General features: G+C 41.8%; 1 protein-coding gene across 4 annotated transcripts in view; it reads left to right on the forward strand.

The window, feature by feature from the left end:
* pak1 (p21 protein (Cdc42/Rac)-activated kinase 1) overlaps positions 1–23,269 on the forward strand; it is a 228,122-nt gene that overhangs the window by 140,112 nt on the left and 64,741 nt on the right. The window contains exon 1 of one of the 4 annotated variants that reach the window (XM_060826301.1): positions 11,841–11,927. The exons of the other annotated variants lie outside the window; for them this stretch is intronic. The gene's annotated coding sequence lies outside the window, so the exon portion shown is untranslated. Of the gene's footprint in view, positions 1–11,840; positions 11,928–23,269 lie in introns of those variants that run through there. 4 annotated transcript variants of the gene reach the window in all.

Here is a 23,269-nt window from a genome sequence, read left to right on the forward strand (position 1 = left end):
CAACTCAGTACCTGGTTACTGCTTTCTCCCAGAACCTTTGACCCATTTAGCCTGAGGAACTATATCTGGCGTCGTGGAGCTCTACAGCACGGAGACAGGCCCTTTTGGTCCGAACTGTTCCATACTGACCAAAATGACCACCTACACTAACCCCATTTCCCTGCACGCGGCCCATATCCTTCTGATTCTTTCCTATTCATGTATTTGACCAAATACCTTTTAAATGTTGTTAATGTACCCGCCTCAACCACTTCCACTGGCAGCTCAGCTCATTCCATATGTGTACCACCCTCTGTGTAAAAAAGAAAGTAGTTGCCCCTCGGGTTCCCTTTTATTCTTTCTACTCTAATCTTAAGCTGATCCCTCTAGCCCATGATTCCCCAACCTTCGGAAAAGACTAAGCGCATTCACCCTATCCATGTCTCTCATGATCATATACATTTCTATATGATCCCCCCTCTGTTTCCTACGCTCTAAAGAAAAAAGGTTTTAGCTTGTCCAACCTTTCCCTGTAACTCAGACAATTGATTCCTGGCAACATCCTTGTAAATTTCTTCTGCACTCTTTCCAGTTTAATAACCTCCTTCCTATAACAAGGTGACCAAAACTGAACACAATACTCCCAGGTTTGGCCTCACCAATTTCCTGTACAACTGCAATATAACTTCCTAACTTCTATACTCAGTGCCCTGACTGATGAAGGTCAGTGTGCCAAAAGCCACCTTCACTGCCCTGTCTACCTGTGACTCCACTTTCAGAGAACTGTGCACCTGAACTCCAACCATGATTTGGCTTTCCAAAATGCAAGCCTTCATACTTTAATATATTAAACTCCATTTGCCATTTCTCAGCCCATTTCCCCATCTGATCAAGGGCCTGCTACAATTATGGTAACCTTCGTCACTGTCCATAGTACAGCCTCTTTTAGTGTCGTCTGTAAACTCATTAATGCCTTGTACATTCTCATCCAAATCATTGATATAGGTAACAAATAGCAATGGGCCCAGTACCAGCCCCTGAGGCACTCCACTAGTCACAGGCTTCCAATCCAACAAGCATCCTTCCACTATTACCTTCGGCTTCCTACAAACAAGCCAGTTGTGTATCCAATTCGCTAGCTCACCCTGGATTCCATGAGATCTAACTTTGCAGAGCAGCCTACCATGTGGAACCTTATCAAAAGCCTGACTGAAATCCATATAGACTAGTCCACTGCCTTTGTCCACACCTTCCATCTAATGCCTTCTTAAAAACATTCTGTGGCAGTGATTTCCAAGGTTCAGCACGCTCTGGCTAAAGACATTTCTCTTCCTGTCCGTTCTAAATGACCTACCTTGTATTCTTAAACTGAGAGCCCTGGGTCTGGACTTCCCAATCATCAGGAATAAGCTTCCGATGTTTCCCCTGTATAATCCTGTTAGAATATTATAGGTTTCTGAGGTTTCCTCCTCATACATCTATAGGCCAGTGAAATGAGTTACTTTAGTTATGACAATGTATCTTGACTCATAACTAATACCTTGCAAACTGGCTTTCTAAAGACTTGGAGTCATTAAAATAAGAATTTCTAGTTTTCTTTTTAACCAACTGTGATGTATTTGTGTTTGCTGTTAGTTTGCAGTGCTTATAGTATTATTTATCTATGTGGCCCTGTGCTGGTCTCTACAATTGCTTAACATGTTATAAGCCGAGGGTGTATTGGAAGAGATCTGCTTCTAAAATGAGTTGCATGTGAACACTCTGAAATCAAACTCGCTACCAATACATGAGTGTCTGTTTAATGTTTAAAAAATGGAAGCACACCCATGAGGTATGGGCATAGGCTTAGTGGATATAGGGTGGTTTGGGGAGGTCAGAGGTCAAGGGTTGGGGTGCTGTATGTGTGTGGGGACAATAACAGCGAATTGAATACCGATGTTTTATAGTATTCTCCTGAGACTTTGTATATTTAAGTCTGTTGCAACGCTTCTCCTTTAGTTCTTCACTGATAACCCTGAGCTGCATTACTTTGCTGAGGTCAGGAAGAGCTCTACCATCTGCTGCTTTATGTTGACTATTTCTTGTCAGGCTTGACGAGGTCCAACCAGTTGTGTGGCACAGGGATCAGTGCTGGGCTGACAGTTATTAGAAATATGTATTCATGACTTGGATAACTGAAGTGAATACACTATCACCAAGTTTGCAGATGATGTAAAACTAGGTGGGAAGGCAAGTCGTGAGGATGACAAGAGTCTGAAGAGGGATGTAGACTTTTGAGTGAGAGGGCAAAAAGTTGGCAGATGGAATAGAATGCAAGAAAATGGGAAGTTATGCACATTGACAGGAAGAATAGAAGAGTTGAATATCCTTTAAATAGGGGAGGGATTAGTGGCTCCTTGTACATAAATCACAAAAAAAATGACCAGTTCAATGGGTAATAAACGAGGGCAAACAAAGTTTACTTTATTTCAAAGGAAATGGGGTATGAAAATAATGAGATCTTGTAGAAGCTATACAAGGTCAAACCACATCTGGAATGCTGTGAACAGTTTTGGTCCCTTTATCTAAGGAAAGATATACTGACACTGGAGGCAGTCAGAGAAGCTTCACTAAGTTGGTCCTGGATATGGAAGGATTGTTTATGGTGAGCAGTTGAGTAGATTGGCCTTCTACTCGTTGGAATTTAGATGAATATGAAGTAACCCTAATGATCCTTTTGCAAATCAACCATTTCTCCCCCTCCACTCTATCAAGTGTACCCATAATTTTGAACATTTCTGTTAGATCTTTTGGTTAGCCTTATTCTTTCCAAGAACAGTTCCAACCTCTCAGATCCATCCTCATAATTGAAGTTTGTCACCTCTGTCCTATTGTTGTCCATCTCTGCTATACTCCATACAATGCATTCACCACCTTCCTATAATAGGATGCCCAGAACTGTACACAAAAGTGCAGCAGCAGCCTAGCAAGTATATTATATAGGTTTAGCATAACCTCCTTGATCTTCTACGTCCCTCTTAAGAAAGCTGAGGACACCGTATTCTTTATTACCTACTCTCTCCACCTGTATTGACACCTTTAATGATCTGTACTCCAATATACCTCAGGATTCCTTATTTTATGTTATCTATCCAAGTTCTTCCTGTGAAAATACATCACCTCAGATTCTATGTGACTTTATTTAATCTGATTTTGTTGCATTTTCATTAATTTATTTGTGATACGGCATCACTTTCTTTGTTGCTGACTCTAATTGCCCTCTAGGACCATTGGATTCAACATGATGATGATGATGATTCTCCCGTACTCTATTAGCTCTGTTGTTCTAGAATTTTGACCCAGTGATAACGAAGGAATGGTGATATCTTTCCACATCTGGGAAGAGGTGTGATCTGGAGAGGGCCATGTTCCCATGTACCTGCTGGCCTTAATGCATTGCTGCATTACATCTTGTAGCTGGTGAGCTGGTGATGGCAGGCATGTTTTTGCAGTTACCATTTTAATGTTTGTGAAAATATTCAAAGAAACGAGATGATGAGAGGCACAGATAAAGTGGATAGCCAAAGACTCTTTCCCAGGGTGGAAATGGCTATCATGAGGGGGTATAATTTTAAGGTGACTGGAGGAAGGTTTAGGGGAGATGTCAGGGGTAGCTTCTTCATACAGAGTGGTGGGTGCGTGGAACGCACTGGCAGTGGTGGTAGTAGAGTCAGATACATTAGGGACTCTTGGATAGATACATGGAAGATAGTACAATGAAGGGTATGTAGGTTAGTCTGATTTTACAGTAGGGCAAGAAGTCGGCACAATATCAAGGGCCGAAGAGCCTGTACTGTTCTATGTTCTAACTACATGTAGTGCTATCTAGATATGTTTGTTGGTGTTGTTAAGGGACTTAAGGAAGGGAAGAATCAATTAGGCTGCTTTTGCTTTATCACCTTCGTTTGTTCTCCAACTGATGACTTTGGTGAAAAGGATCTTTGTGACATTATCCTAAAGCTGATGGTTCAAATGCAAATACAGCCTGAGTTTGGGGAAAAAAAAATCAAAACCTATATTCATCCTGTGGTTTTTCACATTTCAAGTCAACATAACACAAGAACTTCACACATTCATCATCTGACTTCACAGAAATCTCAGTAACAGCACTGACTTAAAAAAAAATCTTGCCTTTGGGGGAAAATAGGTTTCAAGTGACTATCAATTTCTACTTTATGATCATAGACTGAGACAGTGCCATTATCCCTCATTAAAGAAAATGATTCCAGTGCCTGTAAAATCACAGACGTGGTGAGGCACAATCATTTTGAAGACCCATGACTCGTGAGCTGCAGTTCTTCAATGAATTATGAGTTGTCGTTTCATCTGACCAAAAGTAGATTGGGAATTATAATGCCACCACAGGAGTGCATGAGGTTCATAATGCTTCAGATCCTTTGTTGAATAATTTACAGTGCCTATGCAGTCAGCTAGTTACCAAATGATTGAGTGATTTTCTAAATTAAAGTAGCTGTTTACACTGTAGCCTCAAATTGAAAGTTCAGTGAGGTTGTGAAAATAATAAAGTGGTGAGAACAGAACAATGTGAGCTTCTTAGGGCTCTCTCCCCTTCAGCTGGTTTCATATTGCACTGGTTTCATTAGGTTCAGCAGTTTATTGAAATATGTCTAATATACGTTAACAGCTGTGGGTAACACCTTTTCCTCTGATTCAGTGGTTTGGTTTGATTTGATTTTACTGTGGTCACATGTACTTAGTTACAATGAAAAGTTTTGTTATGCTAGCAGTACAGGCAGATCATAACAAACAAGACATAGAGGTCATTGGGGGTTTAGAGCCAGACATACAAAGTTATGGCTGCACAGGAGGTGTGCAAAACAAGATCAACATTATTTAAAATTTGGCAGGTCCATCCAACAGTCTACTAATAGTAGGGAAGAAGCTGATCTTGAACCTGTTGGTGTATGTGTTCAAGAACAGTATTACAGAGTGGGATGGGTCTTTGATGTTGGCAGCCGTTCCGGGGTAATGAGAAGTGTAAAAGGAGTCCATGGAAGGAAGGTTGGCTTCCGTGATGGTCTGGGCTTTGCACGCAACTTTCTGCAGTTCCTTACGGTCCTGGGCAGAGCCCAGAGCTTCCTGGAGTCTCACTTCAGAAACATGAACACGCAATCTAGGCTGAGTTTCTAAGCGTACTACTGATGGAGAACTGCGCACGCAGAATTGCCAATTTTTAGATGAGATATGAACCAGGTTTCATCTGTCCTACTGTGTGATGGCATGATGTTATTTTGAACAAGAGCAGGGAAACTCTCCCTGGTCAGAAGTGGGTACTGCTGATGCTAGAGATCAGAGTCAAGGTTCGAGTGGTGCTGGGAAAGCACAGCCGGTCAGGCAACATCTGAAGAGCAGCAGGAAAATCGACATTTCAGGCAAAAGCCCTTCATCAGGAATACACTTCATCAGTTGGGAGTTCTCTGTCACTCATACTTTTAACATTACAGGGTGAGGTAAGCTTTTCTGGGTGTTTGATTTAATTAGCAGAAGGGTTCACCGCCGTGTCAGAACACTTCGATAAGATGATGAATACCATACTCAGTAATGAACTGTATCATTGCAGCATAATCACTCACCTTTTGTATTCAGTTCCCCTTGATTGTTATGACCTAGGGATAGCAAGCCAGACCAAACCAGACTTGCAAACATTAGATTCACAACACGGTAAAATTAAAACATTCAATAACCCTCAAAATTGCTCAATTGTTCCTCACCAGGTTTTACAAAACAAGTGATCTTGGGCACCAAGTTTATATTTTAACCAAAAATTAACAATTAATCCATAATAATGTAGCCAGGGAGGGAACTGTGCTGGATCTGGTCCTAAGAAATGAGGCAGGGCAAGTGCGGAATGTCAGAGTGAGGAAACATTTGGGAAATACCGATGATCATGTAAGGTTAAGTTGAAAAAAATGCACTTAGTCTATGATTAAAATCCCAAACTAGAAAAGGGCTTATTTAAAGGGTCTAAAAGTTGAATAGAACACATTGATTGGAAATGCATTTTGGTGGATAAAACAGTGGATGAAAAATGAGAGAAATTCAAAAGAGAGATGGATAGGGTGCAAACTCATACATAGCCATGAGAGATAAATAACAGGGTATTCAAAGCTATAGTAGCCTGAATGAATATTGATGAGAAAATGAGGAAGAGAAAGGAAACATATGATGCGTTCTGGAATAAAAGTAGCAATAGAAATCAGCAGGAGTATCTCCGATGTAGCAGAGGTGCTAAGACTAGAATATGGAAGACGAAGAGGAAGCATGAGCCAAGGCCAGCAGTCTAGGCTGTGCTAAAATAAATATTACTTGTAAAACATCAGTGAAGCATAGCGAGGGGCCCATAGGAACACGTAAGGTGAGCTGCCTCTGAACAAACGGTATGGCGGAGATGTTAAATGAGTACTTTGCTTCTGTCTTTACCCAGTTACAAAATGGTGGCAGCAGTGGCTTAATTGAACTGTGGGTGTTGAACAACTGAGCAGTATAGTGATAGACAAAGAGGTACTAAAAACAGGCTGCCAGGCCTGGATGGGATGCTTTCGAGATTGCTGAAAGAGGTGAGGGAGCAAATTGTGGAGTTGTTGACAGAAATTTTCAGTGAACACCCAATTAGTCCCTCAGGACGAATCCTGATTGTAATGTTTCAGAAAGAGGCAAAGGATAACCTAAGAAACGACTGAACAGTCAGCTTGATAACATTCGAAGGAAAACTGATGGAGGCTATAACATGGGATAAGGTAAGTATACAATTAGAGAAAAATAAGTTAGTACTAGACAACCAACATGGCTTTGTCAAGGACAAGTTATGTCTGACAAATTTGCTTGAGTTTTTTGACGAGGTGCCATAGGCAGTGAATGAGGGTAGTGTTGTGGGTGTTGTAAGTTTGGACTTTCAGAAAGCTTCTGGTTCAGTGCCACATGACAGGTCGTTTAGCGAGTTAGAAATGTTTGGGATTGAGGGATCCTTGGCGAGCGATGATTACCAAGCCTTCGTATTACAGGCACGGAGCACTCTATCTTGGTTGAATTCTGAAGTCACCAGTCAATGCAAGTAGTTCCTGCAGCAATGCGGAGGTTTTCTTGCTTTTTTTCCTAGTTTGGGGTTCTTTTCTCGGGTGTTTCAACAAATTGATAACCGGAGAATAACTACAGAGAGCAAAACCAGAAAGCCCAGTGCTGCAGCTTCCAAAGCAACACCGCCCCCTGACCAAAAAACTCCATTCAGATCCAACCCACCCTTCGATTTCTGTTCCTTTCTTCGATGTTCTCAATGGTTAGCTGGCTAGTTGGCCAGCACTGGTCCTCCCTTGAATGACCAATTCAATATCCAACCAGCTGCCAGGCCCTGAGTGTCAGTCTTGGTTTGTCCATAGTGTTCCTAGAGCAGTTAGTAACCTACGATACCTTTCCAGGCTCGTTCCCAACAGCAAACATCAGTCATTAATTCGCTTTTTTTTTGATCAAACAAATTGCTATTTGAAGTGCAGTTCTCAACTGCATTAGCTGCTTGCAGCAGTTCAAGACCACCGGGTGTAGGAGTAGAAGCAGATTATTCAGCCCGTCAAGTCTTAATATTTTCTCTGGATTCTTGTTATCTCATTTCTGAAGGCTTCCCATTTTCCAGCCGTCCCTTTACCTGTGAACATCTGCCTCCAATCAGCTTTTGACAGCTCTTGCCTAATTCCGTCAAAATTGGCCTTTCTCCAATTTAGAACTTCAACTTTTAGATCTAGTCTATCCTTTTCCATCACTATTTTAAAACGAATATAATTATGGTCGCTGGCCCCAAAGTGCTCCCCCACTGACATCTCAGTTACCTGCCCTGCCTTATTTCCCAAGAGTAGGTCAAGTTTTGCACCTTCTCTAGCAGGTACATTCACATACTGAATCAGAAAATTGTCTTGTACATAAGAAATTCCTCTCCATCTAAACCTTTAGCACAATGGCAGTCCCCGTCTATGTTTGGAAAGTTAAAATTCCCGACCATAACTACCCTATTACTCTTACAGATAGCTGAGATCTCCTTACAAGTTTCTCAATTTCCCTCTGACTACTGGGGGGGTCTACAATACAATCTCAATAAAGTGATCATCCCTTTCTTATTTCTCAGTTCCACCCAAATAACTTCCCTGGATGTATTTCTGGGAATATCCTCCCTCAGCACAGCTGTAATGCTATCCCTTACCAAAAATGCCACTCCCCCTCCTCTCTTGCCTCCCTTTTTATCCTTCCTGTAGCATTTGTATCCTGGAACATTAAGCTGCCAATCCTGCCCATCCCTGAGCCATGTTTCTGTAATTGCTATGATATCCTAGTCCCATGTTCCTAACCATGCCCTGAGTTCATCTGCCTTCCCTGTTAGGCCCCTTGCATTGAAATAAACAATTAATTTATTAGTCCTACCTTGTCCCTGCCTGCCCTGACTGTTTGACTCACTTCCGTTCTCAGATCGATCTCTTTCCTCACCACTTCCCTAGGTCCCCCGCCCCCCACCTTTACTAGTTTAAATCCTACCAAGCAGTTCTAGCAAATTTCCCTGCAAGTATATTAGTCCCCTTCCAACTTAAGAAGGTTGGTAAAGACAAGCCAGGGAACTATAGACCAGTGAGCCTGACCTCGGTGGTGGGCAAGTTGTTGGAGGGAATCCTGAGGGACAGGATGTACATGTATTTGGAAAGGCAAGGACTGATTCGGGATAGTCAACATGGCTCTGTGCGTGGGAGATCATGTCTCACAAATTTGATTGAGTTTTTTGATGAAGTAACAAAGATGATTGATGAGGGCAAAGCAGTAGATGTGATCTATATGGACTTCAGTAAGACGTTCGACAAGGTTCCCCATCGGAGACTGATTAGCAAGGTTAGATCTCATGGAATACAGGGTGAACTAGCCATTTGAATACAGAACTGGCGCAAAGGTAGAAGACAGACGGTGGTGGTGGAGGGTTGTTTTTTAGACTGGAGGCCTGTGACCAGTGGAGTGCCACAAGGATCAGTGCTGGGCTCTCTACCTTTTGTTATTTACATAAATAATTTGAATGTGAGCATAAGAGGTACAGTCAGTAAGTTTGCAGGTGATACCAAAATTGGAGGAGTAGTGGACCGCAAAGAGGGTTACCTCAGATTACAACAGAATCTGGACCAGATGGGCCAATGGGCTGAGAAGTGGCAGATGGAGTTTAATTCAGATAAATGCAAGGTGCTGCATTTTGGGAAAGCAAATCTTAGCAGGACTTATACACTTAATGATAAGGTCCCAGGGAATGTTGCTGAACAAAGAGACCTTGGAGTGCAGGTTCATAGCACCTAGAAAGTGGAGTCGCAGGTAGATAGGATAGTGAAGGCGGCGTTTGGTATGCTTTCCTTTATTAGTCAGAGTACTGAGTACAGGAGTTGGGAGGTCATGTTGCGGCTGTACAGGACATTGGTTAGGCCATTGTTGGAATATTGTATGCAATTCTGGTCTCCTTCCTTTCGGAAAGATGTTATGAAACTTGAAAGGGTTCAGAAAAGATTTACAAGGATATTGCCAGGGTTGGAGGATTTGAGCTATAGGGAGAGGCTGAACAGGCTGGGGCTGTTTTCCCTGAAGCGCGGAGGCTAAGGGGTGACCTTATAGAGGTTTATAAAATTATGAGGGGCATGGATGGGATAAATAGGCAAAGTCTTTTCCCTGGGGTTGGGGAGTCTAGGATAGAGGGCATAGGTTTAGGGTGAGAGGGGAAAGATATAAAAGAGACCTAAAGGGCAACTTTTTCACGCAGAGGGTAGTATGTGTATGGAATGAGCTGCCAGAGGATGTGGTGGAGGCTGGTACAATTGCAACATTTAAGAGGCATTTGGATGTGTATATGAATAGGAAGGATTTGGAGGGATATGGGCCGGGTGCTGGCAGGTGGGACTAGATTGGGTTGGGATATCTGGGGTCGGTATGGACGGGTTGGACCGAAGGGTCTGTTTCCATGCTGTACATCTCTATGACTATGACTCTAAGTCTACTTGCTGTTCATTGTTATCATAGCTGATCTGATAGTCCTCAACTCCATTTTCCTGTTGTGTAGAGTCAGAGATGTACAGCATGGAACAGGCCCTTCGGTCCAATTCTTGTCCATGCCGACCAAGTATCCCAACCCAATCTAGTCCCACCTGCCAGCACCCAGCCCATATCCCTCCAAACCCTTCCTATTCATATACCCATCCACATTCCTTTTAAATGTTGCAATTGTACCAGCCTCCACCACTTTCGTGGTCTTGATGCTTAAAAGTCTGACTGAGCGTGCAGAAAAGATTTACAAGGATGCTGCCGAGGTTGGAGGGTTTAAGCATAGGGAGAGGCTGAATAGGCTGGGGCTATTTTCTCTGGAGTGTCAGAGGTTAAGGGGGTGACCTTTTAGATGTTTATAAAATCATGAGGGATATAGGTTGAATAGACAAGGTATTTTTCTGAGGGTAGGGGAGTCCAAAACTAGAGGGCATTGGTTTAAGGTGAGAGAGGAAATATTTAAAAGGGACCCTAGAGGAAAGATTTAAAAGGACATAAAGGGTAACATTTTCACACAGAGGATGGTGTGTATGTGGAATGAGTTGCCAGAGGAAGTAGTGGAAGCAGGTTACAATTACAACATTTAAAAGGCATCTAGATGGATATATGAATAGGAAAGGTTTGGAGGGATATGGGCCAATAAAATCATGAGGGGTATGGATAGGTTAAATAGACAAGGTATTTTCCCTGGGGTGGGGAATCCAGAGCTAGAGTGCATAGGTTTAAGGTGAGAGGGGAAACATTTTAAAAGGGACCGAAGGGGCAACATTTTCTCACACAGTGGGTGTGTGTATGGAATGAGCTGCCAGAGGACGTGGTGGAGGCTGGTACAGTCACAACATTTTGAAAGTCATCTGGATGGGTGTATGAATAGGAAGGGTTTGGGGGTGACATGGGCCAAGTGCTGGCAAATGGGACTAGATTAGGCTAGGATATCAGGTCAGCATGGACGAATTAGACCGATGGTCTGTTTCCATGCTGTAATCTCTATACCTCAATGCTGGCAAATAGGACTAGATTAATTTATGATATCTGGTCAGCATGGGCGAGTTGGAACAAAGGGTCTGTTTCAGAGCCATACAACTCAGAGTCTACCTCAGCCTTTAAGAATCAGGCTCACCATCGCCTTTTCAAGGACAGCTTGTGTAGAATAACAAATGCTGGCCAATGCTGTGACCCCTACATCCCATGACAGATTTTTTAAAAAACAGTCAGTGACTGTGCTTCAGAAGCATTTAATTAGTTAAGTGTTGGGATGTCCCATTGTGGAAAGTGCAGTCCGAATGCCGGTTCTTATTTGATGACTGTAGTGCTGCAGTCAGCACCCTAGGCACGGAAAGTCGCAGTGCCTTAATTTGGTGAACAGCAGAGGGGGAACCAGAACAGGCTGGACCCTGGTTCATAGATGGGGAATAAAAGTTTGTGTATGTACTCCTGCAGATTTCCAGGTTTTAAGAATGCTTTAAAGAAGAAAATTGCTGATGTCTGGTGGGCGTAGGCTGGTCGGAACAGCTTTCTGTCAGCAGTTGCAGTGTTCTGATTGCATTTATCATGCTGGCAGTATGCTGCACTTACAGTTCAAAGCTGGTGTCACCACTGACGTCAAGTTGAAAAGTGAGCCAGTGAATGTTGTGCTTTTCCAGTGTCGATCTCTAGGTTTTGCAGCAGTGCCGCTCCCCCCTCCCTCTGCCTTCCCCCTCTTCCAAAGATGATTTTGGTTAGAGAGCCGTCTTCCATTTCCTGCAGCAGGCATTGAGACTCGAACCTTGTCAGCTTGCTCTCCTGGAGTCAGAATTGCTGCATCAATGTTTCAGTGACTGGGGTAACTTCGCTTCTGTCGTCTGCAGGTACCTGCCAAGTTGTCAAGGCCTCAGTTTGGCCTCTGAGGAGATATGTTAGATTAAGGGATTTCAATTACATGGAGAAATGATGCACGTTGCAGTTGTTCCCCTTTATCACAGTAAATTTAAGTTGTACAAAATCAAGTAAGATTTAAGTAGAGTAAATGAGGAGCAATTTTCTCCAATGGCAGAAGGGTCAGTAAACAAAACACAAATTTAACATAATTAGCACAGAACCTGAATGGAGGTGGACATCAATGAGGAGAAATTGTAACCTGGTTGATGATAATCTGGAATGTACTTTCTCAAAGAGTGATAGGAACAGATTCCTTTCTCTTTTAAAAGAGAATTGAATAAACACTTAAAGAAACAAATATTGCAGGGCTGAGGATTAAAGAAACAAATATTGCAGGGCTGAGGAGAAAGAACAAATAGTTTTTTTTTCAAAGACTTGCTCAAACACTTACTGTGGAGTTAAGTTTTTTTTGATTTGTGGTCTGAGGGATTAAAAAACCTAATCTGAAACAAACTGAAAATGATAAATAATTTATATGCACCTTCATTACTCATAACATAACAAAACCCAACGATTGTAATGTACGCTAAGGTTGAAAGGAGAAATTAAAGTAAGTCAGTCGGTTTTTGAGGAATAACACAAGGAAGAGAAGGTAAAGAGGACGGTGACAACAAGAATGAGATAGGTGAAGAATGTACAAGGTAAGAGGAGGTTTAGTTATCACACAAGTGTGCTGGAATTCCTCAAATGGGCAGAATCTTGAGAGGTTCTGGTTGTGCAACTTTCAAGTGACCCAAAAAGAACCAGAGTTCAAATTTAAATGATTTAATTACGATGTGCAACAAATTAATAGTTACTGTTATTGCTGGAATGTGTCTGAGCACGTGACTTGCTGTATGCTTTACCTTAAGCCTTGTCTGTGTACAGTTGTATGTATTTTACATATTGGTATCTGCACTGTGCTGTCTGCTGTGTTATGGTGATGTCATCCAGTTTATTTGGATCGAGGTTCCAGGTGTTTAAATATTTTCTTCCTGAAGTGATGAATGTGGGCTGTATATTTTGGAGGATTATTCAGTAGGAAGATTGGAACGTGTACATATTAATTGTGATGTGATTATAGCCCAGCAAGGGAAAAATGCTTAATTTGTTAATTTGGTAGCATTCTTTTTTCCAACCCTAACTCCTTACTCCATAATCATTCTCTTAATCTGAGCTGTGTTCCCGCTAACCTGTGTAGCATATGCAGGCAGTCTACCTGCAGTGGAAGACTTACTTTGGGTTTGGGGAAAGGGGCAGAAGGCCCAGAGACAGTCGCCAGCAAAAAAAAAGTACAAGAATGAGGGGGAGCAGACCCCAGATTAGCTCTGCAAGGAGGGAGGAAAGAAGTCTCTGAGGGACATCGCAGGAAACCCGTGAGTTGAGCAGCCATTATTAAAGATCGCGTTTCAACTCCAAACATTTTGAAAAACATACATTTCTAAACTAACATGGAAATAAATAATTTATAAACATAGCATTAGGGAGAAAATTTGAGAGTAAGGACAAAGACCTTCCACTTTCTACTAATCTATGATACAAGAGTAACTTAATATAATTCAAGTTTCAGTTGATAGTGATTTAAAAGTGCAAGTTAAGTTATGGAAGGACAACTCAGCCAAGCAGAACGCCTGTCCTGTGTTATGTGGGAAGTTGTGAACTCTTCTCATGAACTAGTCAACTCCATCACTGGCTACAAAGCTTAAGCTCTGGCCTTTAGAGCTCGAGCAATGGCTAAAGTCATTGAAGAATGTCCATGAAGCAGAGAACAATGTCATTAAAACATTCAGAGTTGTTCACGCTGCATCTTAGGATCAAGTGGGCAGCCAGGCAGTGGGTACCTGCCAGGCAGGTTATGTGGCAGTCTCCTGAGATCGTGCTTACTAAACCATTTTACATTTTGGCTATCAGTGAAGAATCCTAGAAGGAGTGCCAAAAGAACCAAGACCATGGTACCAGGGGAGTCCCAACTGTACTAGAGGGGAGCAAGAAGAGTATAGGGTTGAAGTTGGGGAATTCTTTGGTTGGAGGAGCAGACAGGTGTTTTCTGCAGTTATCAACACAGGTCAGTTTGTTTCCTTCCTGGTGCGTGGGTCAGGGTTGTCACAGAGCCATAGCCAAAGATCATGGTCCATGTTGGTCTTAACATCTTAGGTAGGAAGGAGATTTGGTCCGGTCATCAGAATTTATGGAGCTAGACAGAAGATTTGCAAGCAGGATCTGTAAAGAATTAATCGCTGGATAATTCCCAACACCATGTGCAAGTGAGTACAAAAATAGAGGGATAAGACAGACAAATGTGTGGCTGCAGAGATCATGGGGCAGGAGTTCACTGGGATACTTGGACTGGCTTTGGAAGAGTTGGTAGCTGTACCAAGCCAGATAAATTGAATCTGAGCAGAGTTTGGACTGAATTCCTTGTGGGACATTTTGCTAGCGCTGTTGGTGTTAACTCTGCAGAAGTGTGGAAATTAACAGTGAATATTAACAAATGATACCAGGCCGAATGAACTACTGGGAGAGATGGATAGCAGTGAAACAGAATAGTAATTTAGTAGATGGACTGGAGTAAGGGTGAAAGTAATGAAGTCTAAATCAAGGTTGGGGGTGTGTGTGTGTGTGTGTGTATGTATATATATATATATATATATATATATATATATATATATATATATATATATATATATATAATGTATATATTATACACACACATATATGAATAAAGTAACTAAAATTGAGGAGTTGCAGGACTGCCTTTGGGGATTATAATAGTGTGATATTAACTTGGTTTAAGGAAGGGCAGAGTTGAAAAGTGTGGCGCTGGACATGCACAAGCTGATGAGCATAAGCTCTTCAGCATCGACTCTCCTGCTCCTCGGATGCTGCCCGACCTGCTGTCTTTTCCAGCACCACACTTTTTGACTGAGTCTCCAGGACCTGCAGTTCTCACTTTCCCCTTCAGGAAGGGCAGATCTGGATATTATATATTCCTGGTTCTACAGTATTCAGCAAAACAAAGGAAAAGATAAAAAGGCGGACAGGTGGCATTTTTGATTAAGAGCATTACAGTGCTGGACAAAGAGGATGTTTTAGGATGCTGCCTGACTGGCGCCACCACACTCTCGACTCTGATCTTGAGTATCTGCAATTCTCTCTTTCTCCTGTTTCAGGGGGCTGAATTATATAAACATTAGAATGAGGAGACATAAGCCCTTCAGCTCAGTCATTCAAAATGATCATGATTGATTGTAACCTTAAGTCTGCATTCCTGCCTGGCCATTATAACCTTTCATCCCCTTGTTTAACAAGACTCGAGATTCTGCTTCCAACTTCTTTCCAGAAAGAACTCCAAAAACCCTGCAACTCTCTGGCAGAAAAAAGATCATCTAATCTCTCTATTTTAAATAGATGACCCCTGAATTTTTAAACATTAACCCAGTTAAAACAATTTTCTTAGAGTTATGGGGTAAGAAGGCTGCAGTTACATTGCTCCGTGTAACATACAGACCACTAGCAAATGGAACAAAGGAACAAATAGAGGAACACCTCTTCAAGGAAATTACAGACGCATAAATGTCATTCACTGTTTTAATGGGGTTATTCAATTGTCTGTATGTCAACTGGAATAGTAGTGTAAGGGATAATCCAGTGTATGTAGATTGTGCTTAGGAGAATTTCTTACATCAGTGTGGCTCCCAAATATGTTTTGGGGTATCAGGTGGACCAAGTAGGTCAAGTGACATTGGAGAAATATTTAGAGGACAGTGATCATTGTGATATAAGGTTTACAAGGGCAGTAGACAATGTAGGTCCATGCAGAGTAAGAATAACTAACTGGTCAAAGTGGTTTTCAATGGAATGAGAATGGAACTGTGCCAGAGTGACTGGAGCCAGTCATTAGCAGGAAAAAGAATGGCTGAACAATGGACTATCTTCAAGAGGTGATGGCTTGGGCACAATAAAGGTAAGTCTCCTCTAAAATGAAAAATAGTTCAAATAAATCCATAGTTTGCTGGATGACAACAGAGATAGATCGTGAGTTAAATATAAAAAGAATGTTGTAAAGTTGTCGGTGTCAATACAACTGAGTACAGAGCGAGATGAAAAGCAATGAAAAGTTATTTAAAAAACAGACTGGCAAAAGGAAATCCCAGAATCTTCAGGAGTACGTCAATAGTAAAAGTGTTAAAAATAGGAGTAGGGGGTTTACACAAAGGCAAGAGGCATGGCTGAAATGTTAAATGAATATCTTGCGCCTGTCTTTGCCCACATGGCAGATATTACGCAGTCCATGGTGACAGGCAGAAACTCCTCCATTTGAAAGGTTTAAAAGGAATAAGGAGGCTGTTTTGGGCAAGCTGCTTCATCTTAAATCTGATGAGGCAAGATATTGAAGGAAGTGAGATTGGAAATTGCAAACACAATTATCTTTAACTCTTCTCTGGATTCGGTAGTGGTATTGAAAGGATTGGTGAATTACAACCATTTAAATCTTGTTCAAACAGCTCGTAAATATCAGCCCAGCAATCGCAGTCAGTTTGACTTTGATAGTGGGCAAACCTCTAGAAAGTTGTTTGGGCTAGATTTTGTAATGGTTACTTGTGGTTTGATTTGGAAAAGTCGGTGTGGATTTTCCAAGTGAAAAATTGTGTCTACGTAACTTGCTGGAGTTTTGTCTTAAGCAGTAGCAGAGAGATTGAGTTTTTGGATTATTTTCAGCTTTTTGAATGGTAGTCCCATGAAGGCTAGCCATAAAAGTCTTTTAGTAATGATTTGGCAACAGAAGGAGAGAGTTGTGAGCAGAGTTCAGTGATGTCGTTGGAGGTTAGAAAGAAAGTTGTTATACTGCAGATATAAGGAGGCAGCTGAACTCTGTGTGGGACGGTGTAGAGTGTTGAATAAGATTCTAATTTTCTGAGCTTTAGAGAACCATGGGGGTGGAGAGTTTATTGGATCAGTGGCTGAACGTGCTGCACTATTAATGGGGATTAAATGCATGCTCTTGATTTGTCCCCATCTAGCTGCAGGTACTTTAAGTCTACTAGGTGACTTAAGTGTGGCTAGAATCTGTGTTGTCAACAAGTAAGGGTGGTGACTGTCTCTCCACATGGTGAATAGCACAGTTGTAGCAAAGTGGAGCAAGTGAAAGGTATAGAAATCAGCCTAGAATCAGAAATGGAGGACAAAAAATGCTGGAAATTACTGCAGATCACACAGCATCTATGGAGAGAGAGCAAGCTAACCTTTCAAGTTGAGATGAAGAGTGACCTGTGCTGTGATTTCCAGCATTTCCTGTTTTCAGTACAGATTTCAGCATCTGCAGTAATTTCTCCTACTTGGATCAAGAAATATTCCAACTGTTCAATAATGGAACTGAACGAAACGGAATAAAATCAAAACACTGGCATTGAGAGTTTAACGATCCAATTCTGCTCCCAACTGCGTATTTACTAACAACTCAGTTGTGCAGAGGCAGTGTGGGAATGAGTTATTTTTGTTTGAACACCAGCCTTGTGAATGACGTGAATGACCACGTTAGTGTTTTTGCTGGTGAAACTGGAGGTGTACATGGATGAATATCAAGTTGCGACTAAACTCTTTCGGAAATAACTTGGTAATTTGCTGTCTGAAATGAAAAAACTCAAATTGGTGACAATTGAATTACCATTTTTTTTAAAACAAGCTCTTTTTCACTGAGAATTTTTTTTAAGGAAGGGACTATGCAATCCTTATGCAATCTAACATAATCTGTCTCTCAGCCCTCAGCAATAAGGTTAACTCTTTACTGTCCTCTGAAATGTGATGGTAGGTACCTCAGCATCAAAGAGGTCTACAACAACAGAAAAATGGCCTTCAGCCCATCAAATCTGCGCCAGTGAAAACAAGCAACTATCTATTCCAGTGATATTTTCCAACACTTGGCCCATAGCCTTGTATGCTTTGGCAATGAAAGTGCACACCTAAATACTACTTTAAATGTTGAGGGTTTCTGCCACTTCCACCCTTACAACAGTGAGTTCCGGATTCTCACCACCCTTTGGATGAAAAACCTTTTCCTTTCATCCCCTTATAAAGTTCCCGCCCCTTCCTTTAAGTCTATGCCACCAGTAATTGATCCCTTAACCAAGGGGAGAGACTTCTTCTGACTACCCCCCATAATTTTGTCCATCTCAATCATGACCCTGCACAATCTCCTTTACTGCAGGGGAAAACAATCCCAATCTGTCTTGACTCTCTTCATAACTGATATTCTCCAGTCCAGGGAACATCCTGGTAAACCTCTTCTGTACCCTCTCCAATGCTTTCATATCCCTCCTATAATGTGGATTCCAGAACTGCACACAATACTCGAGTTGTGGCCTAACCAATGTTTTATACAGGCCCATCATAACCTCCCTGCTCTTAAACACCATGCCTCAGTTAATAAAGATCATGATTTGGAGATGCCGATGTTGGACTGGGGTGTACAAAGTTAAAAATCACACAACACCAGGTTATAGTCGAACAGGTTAATAAAGGCAAGGATTCCATATGCCAACCTATCTGACTTGTGCCGCTTTATCTACCTGTCCAAATATCTTAAGAGACAGTGGACATAAGTACAAAGGTTCCTCTGATCCTCATTGCATCTGAGTCTAACTATTTATCATGTATTTATAGTCATACAGGACAGAAACAGACCCCTTGGTCCAATTTGTCCATGCTGACCAGGTTTCCTAAACTAAACTTGTCCCACTTGTCTGCGCTTGGTCCATATCTAAACCGTTCCTATCCATGTACCTGTCCAAATATCTTTTAAATGTCATAGCTATTCCTGTATATGTCACTTCCTCTGGTTTATTTCCTTTGTGTGAAAAGGTATTCCCTTTTAAATCATTCTCCCCTCACCTTAAAAATATACCCCTTGTTTTAAACTCCCCAACGTAGGGAAAAGGTCTTCTCTATGCTCCTCATGATTTTATAAATCTCTATAAGGTCACTCCTCAACCTCCTGAACTCCAGTGAAAAAAAGTCCTAGGCTATCCAGCAGCTCCTTCTAACCTAAATCGTTCAGTCCCAGCAAGACACCAAATAAATCATTTCCGAACCCCCTCCAATTCAATAATTTCCTTCTATGGAACGGTGATCAGAACCGGACACGGTACTCCAAAAGTGGCCTCACCAATGACCAATTTTCATATCATCCACTGACCTACAAATCAATCCCCATACAGGAGTATTCAAGAAATGTATCACTGCCTCTTTTAGCGAGGGTATTTAGAGATAGGTAATTTTGGCATTGCCAGAAGAAAGCACATTCTGTGAAAGAATAAACCATAGAATTGTCATTGTGCATGAGAAGGGTATGCCCAATGCCCAGGCTCTCACTGACTGGGCTAAATGACTTGTTATGAAGTTTTTGGTTTGAATTTTAGTGCGGCGTTTGAGACCCTGACCTTGGAGTTGAAGGTGAGACCAGAGCCAGCACCAAGAGCTGATCCAATTGGCCACCTGTTGACCCACCATCCAGTTAAGGATGGCAGGCAGCACTGAAGCTTTGGCATTGCCACAATGGTCACTGCTGAGATAGACAGGAAACCCTGGGAGCTCAAGTAGGTACATTTATGTTAATAAATGAAAAAGGTCAGTTGATCCATGGTCAGTGGGGAAATATCTAGGGTCGGGGGGAATGGTTGGGGAGAGGAATGGGTGCAGATTGGGTTTGCAAGGGCTCCCTGCCCACAGCTCCTCTTTAAGCCTGATGTTGAGCTACCATAGGTAGGCTGCCCCCAGTGGCTAGGGGCTACCCCTTGTAGTGAGAAGCCACTCTGCTATTAACAAAAGGCTTTATAAAATGGACATTACTTCATAGACTTTAATAGGGCCATTTCAGGTATGGAAATTAGCTACTCATCTGGTGAAGTGTGACGATGCTGCTCCTTTAACAAGGTTATGTTGTCCTTGGGTTTTTTTTCCCAAGTGTGGTCGTAACTGCAGAGGTTCTGAGGTGTCTAGTTTGGATGGGTTTTGGGGCCATCTTGATTTATAGCTAATAGATATTGCCTCAGGCAAAAGGCTTTTTAAAATTAGAACACCTGTACAATGAAAGGGGAGTGGCCAATTCTTCCAGCTCAGCTTTTCACTCAGTCAGTTGTTTTGAGGTTGTTGGTCAAAGCAACAACTACATGGAAGAAGGTGTTCCATGCTGAATCTCTCTGCCATCTCTCTGTCCTGTAAGACCCAGTGTTTGATGTAACCTTCTGTGCCAAGAGATGTTTATGGGAATTGTTGCAGGAATTTGGAATAGCATCATTAAGTTAAGATAGTCTGTTGGAGTTTTTGATAGGTTAAGTTATTCTGTACCCTTTTTTCTGATTGTTTCATTTGGTACTCTGTAAATAGGGAATCTGTTTAGCTCAGTTGGCTGGATTGTTGGTTTACAGAGCAGTGTAATGCCAACGACGTGGATTCAGTTCCTGTCACCAGTTTGAGGTTACCATGAAGGATTCTCCTACTCAACCTCTTTCCTTTCCCTCAGGTTAAATCACCACCAATCGCTTCTCTCTAATGAGAAGCCCCTATGGTCTGGTAAGAGTATGGCAACACAACAACAACTGTGTAAATAAATTATTTTGTTTAAAACTGAGGGGTTTTGAGCAGCTGCATCACTCCTGGAATATCCACTCTACAGTGCCCAAAACAACAGGAAAAATTAGGGTCCAGGCAACTTTCTTGAAATGTTTTGTTGGGGTGGGTGGTGTCTGGCCTGGCCCATAATAGAAGGCATTTGTCTCATAACTCATTAGATTAGATTAGATTAGATTACTTACAGCCTGCAATGCACTGTGGGAATTCGGAGCAGGAGTAGACCACTTCAACCTACTGCATTATTCAATCTGATCGTGCATGATCTTCTGTCTCAAGGTCATGTTCCTGTATTTTCTCCGTATGCAACAAGCTAGTTTTGTTTTGATGATATAGATTTGATAAGTAAATGTTGGGGAAAACATCTTGAATTATGAGAAAAGGGTCTTTTGCATCTCAGTGAAAAGTTAAAGGGCCCTCAGTTTGAAAGTTCATCGACTAACCAGTAGTTCAGCATAATATTCCCAACTGTACAAGGTCCTGGGGACACCACATCGGGGCTACTGTGGGCAGCTTTGATCTCCTTATTTAAGGAAAGATGCAATTTCATTGGAGGTAGTTCAGAGAAGGTTCACTAGAATGATCCCTGATATGGAGGGATTGTCTTATGAGCAAAGGCTAAACAAGTTGGGACTCTATTCACTGGAGTTTAGAAGAATGAGAGGTGTTCACATTGAAGCACCTTAAGGTGCTTGATAGGGTCAATGCTGAGAGGATGTTCCCCCTCATAGGAGAGTCTAGGACCAGAAGGCTTCGTCTCAGAATAAAGGGGCACCAATTTACGATTGAGATGAGGAGGAATTTCTTCTGCGGGTTGAGATTCTTTGGCATTCCTTGCCATAAAAAGCTGTAGGGCACAGTCCTTGTGTGTATTTAAGACTGGAATAGATAGTTGCTTGATCAGTCGGGGAATGTAGGGTTATGAGGAAAGGGCTGGAAAATGGATATGAGGAATGTCAGATCAGCCATGGTCCTATCGAATGGCAGAGCAAGCTCAATGGACCAAACGGTTTACTCCGTTGCTATTTCTTATGGTCTTTTGGTCTCAGTGATGCACTGAAGTGTTGGCCTTTTGCCTTGTGTACAAGCCCTGCTACGCGGTTTAATCCAACCTGGTTTGAATTCAAGATTTCTCGCATTCACCAAAGTTAATTTTAATTTAAAAGTAATTTTTTCACACAATTCTGCAAATGTGGAATGGCTGTGAATGTCAATGCCTGTAATAAGTAAAGGTAGTTCTGTGACATTTTTAGTTGCTAACCTTTCATCAGTTTTCCATATTCTCCTTTGTGAAATTTATGTTTGTGAGAATTGTGTGAATGAACAAGTTCATTTATCATCTGCCTGTGTAATCTTAGGGACACTTAATTTATGCTTGCAATTTGACATGTAATTTACTCACTGTCCGATACGTTTTGCAGTTATTTTGCAGGGTGGTTGGTTTGATTGGTAGCATTTTATCCTTTGTTATTCAAACTGGTGTTTCTGTTCTTGCGGCTTCATTTATTTTTATTTATTGTTCTGACTCCACCATTCTATCTTTGATTTCTGTCATTGATTTCTGTCTTGTTCAATTTCTCTGATCAGCTACTGTTGAGTCCTTGTGACATTCTTTCTTGAATGTTTTCATTTTATACAGCAATGTCCCAAACACAGCAGCAAGTTTGCTGGATTCTTCCTGAGCTGAATAGATTTTCCAATGAGGACAGATTGAGCAGAATGAACCAATACCTTTCTGAAGTTTTTAAAAAAAAGAGTGGGAGAACTGATCTTATTGAAGTTTAAAGTTCTGAGGAGGCTTGACAGGATAGATGCCCAGAGACTGGTTCCTATAGCTAGGGTGAGTGGTTGATGCTGTGGCGTAATAGATCAGTCGAGGAATTTCTTCTCTGCTGTCTGAATCTCTGCCATCATCTACTTCAGATGGCTGTGAACACTTGGTTATTGAATACATTGAAAGCTGTGATAGACTTTGGAGGGTCTCGGAATGTAGGGATGGTGCAGCAAGAAGGGATTGATGTACAAGATCATGAATGGCACAGCCAACTTGAAATAACCGCACAGAGGGCGGTATTGTGCCAACAAGTCACCTTTTATTTACAACGAAAAGAGAAAATGCTGGAAAATCTCAGCAGGTCTGACAGCATCTGTAAGGAGAGAAAAGAGCTGACGTTTCGAGTCTAACTGACCCTTTGTGAAAGCTGGAAGGAAAGCAGTGAAGGTGGATGGGGGAGAGAGACAAACGAAAATCCTGTTGGAGAGAAGAGCAGTACTACTTCAGGGTAGGCATTCCCGGAAGAGAGGTGGCAGTAGGTTAAACACGGGATAAAAGCAAATTACTGCAGATTTCAGCATCCGTAGTAATTTGCTTTTATTTACATGTGCACAGTCTACTGGCTGTGGCCAGCCAGCTCTGAGTCGATCCCTGAAGTGAGGAGATTCTAAATATCCTGTTCATATCTGTAAGCCAGGGCCTCCTGATCGGGGTTGTTAACTTGGACAAATTAAGGATCCTGTAGTCCATGAGATCCATCTGGTTCCAATCACTACAAAGCTTAGCTGGCTAAATGGTTTACTCTTCCTGTTTCTTCTACATTTCTGAAAGTGTACTTACTATGTTTCCAAGGTAACCAGAATACCTGATTACACTCAATAAGGTCTTTCAAGC

This window comes from Hemiscyllium ocellatum, chromosome 6 (genome assembly GCF_020745735.1).
Source record: "Hemiscyllium ocellatum isolate sHemOce1 chromosome 6, sHemOce1.pat.X.cur, whole genome shotgun sequence".
Classification (NCBI taxonomy): Eukaryota; Metazoa; Chordata; class Chondrichthyes; order Orectolobiformes; family Hemiscylliidae; genus Hemiscyllium; species Hemiscyllium ocellatum.